The sequence below is a fragment of the Xiphias gladius genome, chromosome 17, assembly GCF_016859285.1.
Source record: "Xiphias gladius isolate SHS-SW01 ecotype Sanya breed wild chromosome 17, ASM1685928v1, whole genome shotgun sequence".
NCBI lineage: Eukaryota > Metazoa > Chordata > Actinopteri > Istiophoriformes > Xiphiidae > Xiphias > Xiphias gladius.
Window position 1 is genome coordinate 2,690,456 of NC_053416.1, and position 12,371 is coordinate 2,702,826.

Below are 12,371 nucleotides of genomic sequence, written 5' to 3' on the forward strand. Positions count from 1 at the left end.
AACACTAAAAACACAGTTCTTTTAAAAGTTTTAAAGAATGACATTTTGCCTTTCAGGGACTCAGAGAAGGAGTAATAATAAAAAACCTCGGTCAGAAAAAACATCAACTTCGCTGAGTGTTTCCTGTCATTTAACCTTTAGCCAGGGGCAGTAGGGTGTTAGTAGGTGGCACTAAGAAGAGAACAAAGTGCCCGAAGGAAGTTTTTGGAGTCACACATTAAACTTTAAATGGCTCAAACTAAATTAACCATTAGGAGGCATTAAGCCATACTGACTTAAGACTGGAGCATGTCCCAATTGGCGCCGAGTGAGGGGTGGGGTTCGCCCTGAACAGCTTGCCAGACCATCACAGGGTAAACCAACGAACCCACCAAACAAACTGCAAAATAGTTTTGATTTTGCCTCCCACAACTACCCATATGAACATTTTCTGAACTGACACCCCGACCTACAGGACGAAAAAGTTTGTCAGTGCCTTCCAACACCGTTACATATGACGAAAATCATTGATATGATTGATCGATTGATTTTCTGGCCTGCTGTCATTATGGTTTGGTTAGGTTTAGGCACAAAAAGTAGTTGGCTAAGGTTAGGGAAGACGGGAGTCGTGGTTAAAAGAAAACAAAAGTTGCCTGTTGACAGAGGATTCAAACAAGTTTCTCTTGTCACAGTCACATGGTCTGTCGACTCGCTCCTCCGCCCTGAGCCCCTGCGGGTCGTATCTGAGGGTGGGGACAAACAACCTATATAGTTGTTTAGGCTGGAGGACCTGTCGGGTTTTCCGTGTCGCATTCCTGCCCTCCCTGTAGCTCTGGGCAAATTGATGATAGTTTGGAACATACGGAGAAAAACGGATGGACAATGGAGGAAGTGGATTAATCTGCATGGGTTTTTCAAAAGAAGACTAAAGCTGACCTTAGCCACTGCTCACAAAACATTCACGAGTTTTCACAAAATGTTCCCAAAATTAAAATTATAGGCAATGATTTATCATCGAACAGAATGACTACTAAGTCAACTAAATTATCGATTCAATTTTCTCTCATGAAACCTAGAAGACTCCGAGCCTGTTCAGTCACAGTATGTCTTTGCCATTTTGACGTGTATACCAATTGGGTGTGAGGTGAGTTGAAATAGAAACATCCAGTACAACACAAATATAGACATCAAGCCCATCATGGCTGCCAACAAAAACTCCTTAAAAAGGATGCAAGATGAGCTGAGCACGCTGCAGACAAGACATCAGCTTTGTTTCTTGGAGACTGTCTGCTTCTTCAGCGCCTGTGGAGGCTACGTCAGCTGCAGGCAACACACTTTGAAGGCAGACAGCTCTACAAGGTGATGTCAGGGTAAGTGACAGGACGAGAAATTAACAAAATGAAGTGGAAGATGGCAGGACTTGTGTTATAGGTCCTGTCTGCAGAAGAAAATGTGCATATTGTAGCTTTAAACGTATTCTGTAGGGGACTTCTTTCAGACTTTTCTAAGTAACAGCCAAGAGTGTGGACAGGAAGACAGATGAAGAGAAATTCAGTGGACTTTTGGCAGGGGTGCTAGAGGAGGAGACATGGCAGACAAACAGGAAAAAAGAGCAGGAGAAGGAAAAGTAAAGGTGAAGACAGATGTGGACAGGCGAAAACTTGATGATGGGGGACTGTTCTCTCATATGTGACAACGTAGTTGGGGGAGGGAAGGCTCTGTTCAGCTCCCTGGGTAAAAGAGAGACCTGCAAAAAGTCTAGTTTCTTCATTTTGTCACACGCAAAACTTGATCATAAAAATATGCTGATTTAAGTTGACTTGAAAATTGTACAGCTGCATCAATCCATCTCATCATCTAACCTGCGACACCTTATGATGTATTTTTTCTCGGGTTCAGTCTTCTTTACAGCTTGACTTTTCACTGCACCGAAATCTTTACCTCATCAAATCATTTTTTGTTATTCCTGAGCCCCAAAAGTCCGGGATTCTTTAAACAAAATGGACCCCAAACAAAGACAGCTGCTTGTGATGCACGATTGTTTCTACCTGTTTCTGATACAAATCGGTCTGCAAATTTTTCTGTCAATGAGTGTCACTATCTTTAAAGAACACCGGAGAGGGCAGACTGCCATACTATAATCCAGTAAAAGGACTAATTCTGGAAAATTCTTGGTTTTGTCATATGAAAAGTTTGAGAATGTAGTATCTCAAGGCACTACCATATTTTTCCCTTCCTCTAAAGAAAATAAGAGTTTCAGGTCTCAGTAATACACAGTGACTTGACTTGATAAGGAGGAGATTTCGGCAGAGGATAAACACACACACACGCGCACGCACGCACACACGCACGCACGCACGCACACACACACACACACGCACACACATTTTGTTTTCATACTGAGGATCTTCACTGACAACATTCATTCATTCAGCCTTTTAACACTCTCCAATACACGCCTCACCCCCACCACTAGCAGGTAGTCCTGCTTTGCACAGTGTATGACTGAGTCACCATGGATACGGGCTGCACAGTTGCCACACGTTCGAATTTTCACACCAAACACTTCAAATTCCAAGAAAAACAAAAAAGGCACCTCTGTTTAAAATAAATTAAATATGTATTCCAGAACAGATGTGCATGGATTGTATTTTAGGGTTTCGTGCTACAAACACGATGTCTGCATGGTCCTGTTACTTTTAACATGCGCGAGTTTCCCCACCAGCAACCAAACGGACTGGTGCCAGTGGGAACTGGTGTCCGTCTGCTCTGCTGTGGCAGTACATAACTGCAGGCTAGAGGTTGAACACATCTTTACCGTGACCGAATCCTAACTGTAATTTAAGAATTAATTAAAACTGAGTTCATATGGGGTTCAAAAGGGAGCCAACTGGTTAGACCACAAGCCAGCGAATTTAATGATGAAAAGCTGTTTTGTCCAATTTGTGAGCTTATGCTGATTTTAGCTGACCACTCCCAGACAGACAGAAGAAAATTCAACAAAAATAAATGTAGTTAATTTCTTACCTTCCACCTCATTTGTTTCATTTTTAAAAAAAATACAGCATACCTTGTAATGTGACATGTTCTGACAATGTTCTGACAATGTGGTCAATGCTCTGAGTCTCTTGCATATTATCATAACTGAATATATTTTGCTATTGATGTTTTACATTTTTTTTTGCCGTCTTGATATGATGTTATGTTGTCAACAGCTATGTTATATTGTCTACCATCGCACAACAACTTGGGTCCAGAAATGCGAGACCCGTTATCCACTTTGGTGTATTTTCTCTCCTGGTCAGGTTATTTGTTAAGCCCAGACACAGACTGTGGTTTTAACACCCCCTATAGCCTCATGCATCAGGCATTTAACTCCTGACAGATTAACTTGCAAATCAGTTTTAGACGAAGGACAAATGAAAGACAGAAACCCTACAACCCCTAACAAGTTTATTTTCCAACATCCGCGAATAGAGCGCCACTGTCATTGATGTTCTCTTCCTTTCTTCCATTACAGAACACAATGTTTTTTTGAAGGAACAAACCCACTTGAACACAACGATGCTGGGCCCGACGGATCCTCTGCATTTCAATTCTGCCTGGCAAATCACTTGCACATGGAGCGCTCTTTATGAAGCGAGCCCTCTGAAGCTGTTATCTGCATTGGTACTGCCGTACGATAAAAGTCGTTATTCTCTTTATTAGGTTTATAGCAGTCAGTAGAGTGACTTTGCTGTCCTTACCTGCCTCAAAAAATGTGTGTACTGTAGGTATGTGTGTGTGCACATTTACAGCAACTGTGGGAATCCCAATCCATGTAACTCGTCCCTACAAGTCTGCATTTGTAAACGACACAGTAGGTTGGTGGTGGTGTGTTTCTAAAATAAAGGATATGAGGGTTTTCTGAACAGGCATCCCTATCCCTACGATTAATGTTAACTTAGGCATTAATACGTAGAAAGTTCAGATTGGGGACGGCTTGTCTTCCTGGGTAAAAGAAACTGGGATGGGAACCACGCTCTGGTGACATCGACGTTTGTACACCCAACAATCCGCCACGACCTCCAACCCAACTTTTTACTGCACTATAAAAGTGTCGCATCACTTCCTGCCGCCGCTGTTGGAGGACAGTCACATTAATCAGCTCATGCAATATCCATTTATTCATTCAGGATGCTGAATATATACTGTCCACGGAGGCCAGAGGTTTCAAGTTTCCATACATGCAACAGGGCAAACGCGTGCTGTAGAGCAATTTAACTAAATGTTCAGGGAGGAAGGGCAGTAGAAAGAAATGCTGCGTGAAGCAAACGAAAGAATGGAGAAAAGTCATGTGTGGCTTGGTATTCTGTGATGATACGTGTATAAAAAAATCTGTTGTACGTGTGAACACATCGAGCTGTGATGTAGTGCCCTAGTATAGTGCGAAACTACATCAAAGCATGTTTCTAATAGTAGCTGGCAGTAGGTTCCCTGGGTGCAATTACTCTATAAGGCTGCAGCGAAAAATATGTAATTGCCCTTTGAAGAGCACCGTGACAGAAAAAAGTTGGAGTGCTTAACTTAAACAGTGGTGCTTAGTCAGGTCTGCAGTGATTTTAGCCACCAAGGACAGAAAACGATTAGCAGCCAAGCGAGAATAACGTGACCGACTGTCAGCCGCTATGTTCAATGAAGCAAACATCTCAAAGCGAATGTGGGTATGAACAACATGCTAAAACAAGTTTAGATGGCGACCAGCAGCTACGCCAGCTAGCTCCTTAGCAGCGGTCTAAAACATAGTTGTAACTAAAACTTTGGCCAATCCTGGATGTGTAAATTATTGCACATTATCCCATGTCCACAAGTGAGACTAAATCTAACCGCCCTGTCTCATCAAGTCAGTTGAGTTCTGGGGATATTTAAGCGTAAAAGTCATTTAGAAACAGCACTGAGGTATGGCGGGCTGTCATTACACTTTTAACTAAACTAGCACAAATTTACTCCACAGAGAACTTGTCAGAGAACTTCTGTACCTGACCAAATACCCAACAGAAGTCTGACAGCAAATTAAACGGCTGACTCAGGATCTCCAAAGGTCTCACATTTCAAAGACTCTGAGCCGACCTCTGCGACGTCTGGCTAGATTAGAGAGAGGCATGGGCATCACTTCGGCAAAGCTATAGTTGCTGACAAAATCAGCTGACTCTCAGTTCTTTCTAGGACTATCAGTGCTTTTTCAGGAGTTTACGTCGAATCAGTGAATGAGAGTACAAGTGTCACCTGGACCAATATATTCAACTGTTTTTATGTGTCAAACTGAATAGTCTGACAACAATTTGCAGTTTGATACCCAGTGATCACAGATACTGTAGATAATTGTCCTTCCTTTTTTAAACACGTCAGCCCTTCCCGCCTGGTCAGAAACATGCTCCCAGGGAAGAACGTTTCTACCAAAGTCCCGAAAGAACTTCACAAATATTTTGGAAAATTTAGATACTGCTCGAACTATTTTTTGTCGTATTTTTCTTCCTTGCCAGCTTTATGCAGAAATATTTTTATCACATCACACTACATCAGAATATGCCATTCCCAGCATGTATCCATTCACAGCACTGTAAGGAGCTTTGGATGAAAGATATAACACAGAAAGTGTTATCTCTGCTCCTGCAATCACATTTTATCAGTTCTCTCTCTCTCTCTGTATATATATATATATATATATATATATATATATATTATATACACTGCACCTTATAGACAGGAAAACAACATACTGTAGAATCTTGTTTTGTCCAGTCTAAGCATGAACATCCTCAATACCAACATTTTACTGTCTCCTTTACATGGAGCACTGACAGAATATACTGACTGGAAGCAGCTCACTGTGGCTAATAGTGGTGTCACCCACGCCATAATCCCACTCTGTTTGACAACACTGCATTTAAATAAAATCCTACACGGATATGTCGGTTTGAAAAAAAAATCCAATAGAGGGCCTTAAGCATGAAAATAACATTATATAACCATTTAATGTGTGTGTAATGGATGATTCATAACCTTTACCCATGGCTCAATTTACTTTTTTTGCTCGAGAATCTGTATACCTGCTGGTAGCATGAAAATCTACAGGGAGAATAAAATAAAACATCAAACAGCAAAGCAAATCCACTGCCAGTAAATGCAGGTGAGAGTTATTATAGCCACTTGCAAGGGGATGCTCAAGTCAGCTTTTACGTAGTCAAATATAGGTTTAGTAAAATGTAGGTTTAATAAAAGCAATCACGGTACAACACGTAAGGCCAACAACACCACACAGACATTTGTCTGAGGCAATTCAGCTGACTGACTGGGCCCGAACAACATTATCTCCCAGTTCATACAGTAAATACATAGATAAATAGAGTACTTTATTTACCCCAAAGGGAACCTGCGGTGTTGCAGAAGCCACTTCACATGAATCACAAAGACAACGAGGTAGGTAAATAACACAAAATGCAATTAAAGGGTATATTCTGTACAATAACTAAATAGACTAAATAAAAACTAAATAAGGTATAAAAATTAAAGTAAATATAAATAGAGACTAAAGACAGACCCATAGCTATTCTGTGTGCTGAATATATACAGTGCTCAATGGTGGTGATATTATATACATCAATGCACTTTACATTAGTGCAAGTCGGGTGCATATGTATAAAGCAAACCTTGAAAGAAGAGATTAATCTGATATATATATATGTAACAGATGTGATAGATAATGTGAGTCAGAGTGGTCCTCTCTCTGGTGTCAGTGGCTCTGACGCGGCTGCCCCAGCAGACTGCAGCAAAGACTATTGCGCTGGTCAACAGACCGGTAAACGATCTGCAACATCTTGCTGCACACATTAAAGGACCTAAGCTGTCTCTTCCTGTAGAGAGCCCCTGTGTTGCATTTTTAGTCCAGTGTGTTGCCGACTGAAAAATAGAGGGAGCCTCCATGTCGCTTGACTTCTGTCTCATTTATGTCTCATTAAATCAGCCGTGCACACAGTACTGTCCGTCTCCTATCTGTGGACATGTCGCTGCGGTGTTCGTATGCGCAGAAACCTGCGTAATGCGTTGTTATCAGCTGGTTTTTGCTTACAGTGGCTAACCTGGCTAGAACTGGCAACGCTAACAGCAAGTTGCACTCATTTCGGTTTTCCGACTTGTAGCCCTGGAACACGGTCAACCCAGATGCGACGTCATTCCCGGCTCCGACTTCCGAGGTAAATGGAAAGCAGCGTAGCAACTGGGGAGGTGTGAGAGGGGAAGCAACGTGTGGTCTGTGGGTCTGGAGGAGGGGACAGCTGGGGTTCCTTTGCCGAGCTTGTTGAAGAACACGTTCGACTCGTTGGCTCTGTTCAGGTTTCCCTCAGCCTGATTGCCCCACATCATCAACAGCATTCTGATTGCCACTTGAAGGTGGAGCAGACCTGAGTCATAGTTGTGCAGAACTTGGCTGTGGAATGTTATCATTACTTTGCAATCGATTCAGAGAACAGCTGCGAATGACGCAATAGCTGAGAGGGAACTGAGTCATGTCCGTCAGTGGAGAGCTGAGTATAGACTCTGATGTCATAAAATGGCTACTGTACAGACAATAAACCATTTTGATTTAGGTGACCTTTCCTTTGGCGCCACCCTCGGGATTTTACATTTTTTTGTCCCACTGGTGGTAAAGATTTATGAATATCGGAATCCCGAATCTACGTTTTTCATTTGTGCACCGTCTCCGGAGGACGTCTCCCACTGATTTGGGTGATCCTTTGATATCTCATCTAACACCACCAGCAGGTTGACATCTTGGGCCTTCAGTGAACTATCTCGACAAGTATTGGATGAATTTCTATGAAATATGGTAGAAATAGCCACGGTGCCTAGAGAATGAATCCCACTGACTCTGGTAATCCCCCGACTTTTCCCCTAGTGCCAGCATGAGGTTGACAATTATGGTTTTGAGTGAAATGTCTTGATAACTATTGGATGGACACGGCTCACATTCAGTGCAAACATTCATGTCCCCTCCAGGAAAAGCTGTATTAACTTTGGAGATCCCTTTACAACTATCTACGTACAAAGCAAATGACATTTCCATCAGCCTCTGTTGTACTTTGTGTTTAAGCTAATTGGCAAATGTTAGCATGCTAACATTTGCCAATTGCCAATTTAACTGTTAGCACTGTGACTGTGAACATGCTAGCATGCTGAAATTAGCATTTAGTTCAGAGCACCGCTGTGCCTGAGAAGAGCCGCTATAATGGCTTTAGACTCTTAGTCTTGTTATGCTGTTGAAGCCAATTAATGATGTTTGTGAGCTTAATGTTGTATTTTTTTTTTTTCCTATTAATTTTTACTCAGGCCCTAGAGCTAGTATAATACTATGATCACTGTGTTTGCTCAGCCAGGCAAAGTAGGTCTCACAGGGAACGGAGAAGCAGAGGGTCAAAAGTGCATTTTTAAAGGTACTTTCAGCTGGGGCATGGAAGAGGTAGTGGTAATTTTGTTTTGTAGCCATGTAGGCACATGTTTTTTTGACCACATACAGTATTTACGTATGTTTGAAGATCAGCTGTGGAATGACTAATATGCCCTTCAGTTAATTTCAATAATTTTGAGTTCATCGTTTATCAGGTGGACTTGATATTTAATTTTCTTTAGCTACACAAACAAAACAAAACAAAAAACCCTTCATTTTCTACCAGGACTAAAAATAACACGAAGTAAAACATACACAGTTACATTTTATAGTCTTAAATGCAACATATACTGCTGATATATTGCAAAGGGACAGTGTGAGAGCCACAATGGACAGCGGACTAGATATCACACACACACACACACACACACACACACACTATTATTCCAAGTGTTATATTAGTCTTAATTAGATCTTGTGTAGTGGCTGACAATCCTGGCTCTCAGTTGGATTGTGTTGTTACTGAATTCCAGCCAATCAATCTGACATGCCTGGGGCATCATTTACTGCCTGCACTGTCTTCCAGAAGGGGGATGTGGGATGTGAGGGCTGTGGATTACCTTATGCCATGCTTGTTAAAAGCTTTTATTCTCCATAATCATTTCTCCCTGGGACACACAAAACTCCCTTAATTAGAATCCAAGATTTAATTTCCCTTCCTGTGTCTTTTAATTCCACATCGTAAAATTCAAAGCAAGCCTCAAGTCAAAATTTGCTCTTTTTTATTTTTTTACTTTTTTTTTTTAGAGGGTGTGGGTCAAGAGATTACAACCGGAGCACCTGTGCAAATTGGAAGAGGCAGCTTGCAGGCGCTGATGTAATGGCCACAGGCGAGAGGCTATGAGGAGGAAATGAGTGCTGAAGTGTTTTAATAAGGGCTCTTTTTTGGAACACTTTTGCTTTATTCAGTCCCCTGTAGTGGAGAGGTGAGAGGGATCAATCTATCCGGGGAAGCGTTTGCCATCTGGAGAAGGTGAGGTGAGGCTCACAAAGGATCCCTCTACACTTTCATTGTGGGAAATCTGCTGCTGCCAAGCTGAAGGGCTCACTGACTCACAGGGATGGGGAAACTCAGCTTGTTTCAGCGTGAGGACAAAGTGGATGTTCACCCAGACCCCGATGGTACATGACAGGAAACTACCACGCTGCTGCAAATACAGTGCAGTTCATTGGACAAGAGCATGACATGATGTATCACTCACTAAGTGGCACTGCTATTTGATATCAATGACTGGAGGAGCTCGTTTTCCGAGATGGCATGGGAGTAACTACATCTAATTTCCTCCATCCACTCTCTGCAGCTGCTTATTCGTATTTATCTGATTTGAGGAAAGAGGATCTTGTATCCGGTACAGACTGTAAAGCCACCCTAGGCAAATTTGTGATACTGGGCTATACAAAAAAAATGGACTTTACTCAAGAGTCTGAGATTTGAATTCAGGACTTAGCTTCAACTTAGCTCAGGACTCTAGCCTTGAGGTGAGAGCCAGGAGCGGCGCTGCAGTAATGTTTCTGGGGTCTTGCTTTTAGACCTGTAGTTCACTTTATTTGGTCTGGACCAAGAAAAACTCACTCATTGACAGTTTTGGCGTTGTCATCCTGCATAATTAGCACTTCACACATCCAACAATGTGTCTTCTGCACATGCTCTTATCACCAGAAAAAAATAATATTGATAATAAATACAACTTCCTGACAAGCCACCTCTGGTGGCGCAGAAATGGTGACGTGCAAATCGTCACTCAGTAGCAAGGACTGACGTGGTGTGAAATGTTTTATACCAACACAGAAACTGTCAGGGAAGAGTTCAGGGTGGATGCTTGGCATTGGAGTCAACAATTTATGTCCTCTCCCCTACCAACAGTCACCACTGGTTTCTTTTAACCATGAAGGAAATCTTCTTAACCTTAACCAGGCAGTTTACGTTGCCTAAACTGTTTAGCAGCACTTGTTGTTGGCGGTATCAACCGTGAAGGAAAAAAAAATATTCCTCCCATCTTTTCTTCTTCATCTTTCATTTTCTCTAGCCATGTTTTTCAATTTTCTGGGGGAAATTCTTACAAGACATTTACTCAAATGGATAAAAAAAAAAACAAAAAAAAAAACACACTTTCCTGCTTTGAATCATTTGGGGACATATTTACAATTTTAAGGGGCTCTGGGCAGCCTACCTCTGGCTTACCACCAAGCCTCCATGCCACCTACGTCTTCTGCTTAATCACTTGGGAGTGGTGGAAATGTCATGTTTGTTGATGATTTTCAGTACCGGTGTAACCTCAGAGGTGGTGAATGAAAGCTAGAAAAATGAGTTTTAGGTATAAAAAGCCCTCCTGTAGTGCTGGTATAAACGATGTGGAAACAAACAAAACCACCATTGGGGATCTTGGGTAATGTATTAACACCTTCCCTGTTGTATAGTTTAAAAGGTAATGGCAAACACTAGGAAGGAACGCTAAAACGTATTGTGGCATTATTTGACAAAAGCCCAGATGTGTGTTCGGTACATGCACGGCAGCATGTCAAAAACAATGGCATCAGTTTGGAAGCCATTAGCATTTTTCAGACCTTGGGGGTGTTGTTTTATTTCAGTGCTTGTACAGTATAATAGGTAAACATAATACACCTTTGCCAATCCCACCCACTCTTCCCCTCAGATTAGTGGAGTGACCAACTAAAACAGCTACAATCGACTTTTGATATAGACACTGCTCGTAGACAGTGATAGAAGTAGAAAACAACGAAAAAAAAACAAAAAAGAGACACAAAAAAAGACACAGGAGAGACAAGAGAAAAATGATAGAGAAAGAGGGAAAGAAAGAAAACAAATGTTACAAATCAGAAATGATGAGAGGGATGAGAGTGTGGCCTGAAAACTACTGACACCAGGGAGAGTCCTGCTGCATTCATGTCATATCTGACTTTATCTGAACTGTTGAAATCTCCTGCATGTCAAGACCGTTAATAAATGTAGCGCTTCGCTCACGCTGTGGACGGGATTAAAGGACGACAAAGCAAAGTGGATACACACATACGCTGAAAAAAAAGCACAATAATACTTAGATTACACTTAGATCAGTAATCCAGAACAACACAGTGTTGAAGACACCATGATCATATTGTTGAATTTATTAAATCAACGTGGTAGAAATGTACATTATGCTCAACTGGAAAGCACATTATACGACAGGCCCCAGGAGTTTATCCACCCTTGTTTTTTTTCCCCGGCCTGTCCTTGGAGGCGGGCCTTCCTTTCTTTTTGTCCACCATTGCCCCCGGCCACCATCGTTGACCCGGCTTTTAATCGACTCCCCCGGTTTCCATTTGAGGAAATACGGTACATTATATTTTTGCTAACGTGTAGCAGCTGTGAACATGCATCAAACGGGAACCGGCTGTCTGAGGAAATGTAGCTGTGGAGCCCAGAATTTGACTAAGGAAAAAAGAAAAAGTCTAGAGCCAGATGAATATTTTCCACCGTCCTAAAGTGAGGCCAAACCACAACTAGTAAAACGTCTCTGCACCGGATTCCTGATTTCCAGATTCTACAACCATAAAGGCTTTTTGAATGTAGTGGACAAACTTGCCACTAACATGTTACTAACTAGCTTCCAATTGGGCTGGAGCTAAGTTTTGGTGGATAACAGTAGCTTAAATATACTTCGTCTCTTATGTGTTTTTTTTTTTAACATTCATTCATTTTTCCAGTATTATCTAGACATCATTCTGGAAAATTATGCCTTAAATATCATTTTCATCTTGGCACACAACAATAAGGCTTATTTGCTCTCATGGGTATTTTCCCAAGTGCCTGCAGTGTGAAAATGGGACATTAGCAAAAACATCACCTCTGAATATGATATAATCACTCCTGAGCTCATTCTTTTTCAATTCCCTCGCACATACCTTCCAA

The 12,371-nt window shown here is 41.7% G+C and overlaps 1 protein-coding gene across 2 annotated transcripts in view; it reads right to left on the minus strand.

Annotated features, from left to right (window-relative positions):
* The window catches only part of sgcd (sarcoglycan, delta (dystrophin-associated glycoprotein)), a 334,653-nt gene that overhangs the window by 278,147 nt on the left and 44,135 nt on the right, over positions 1 to 12,371 (minus strand). The window lies entirely within an intron of this gene.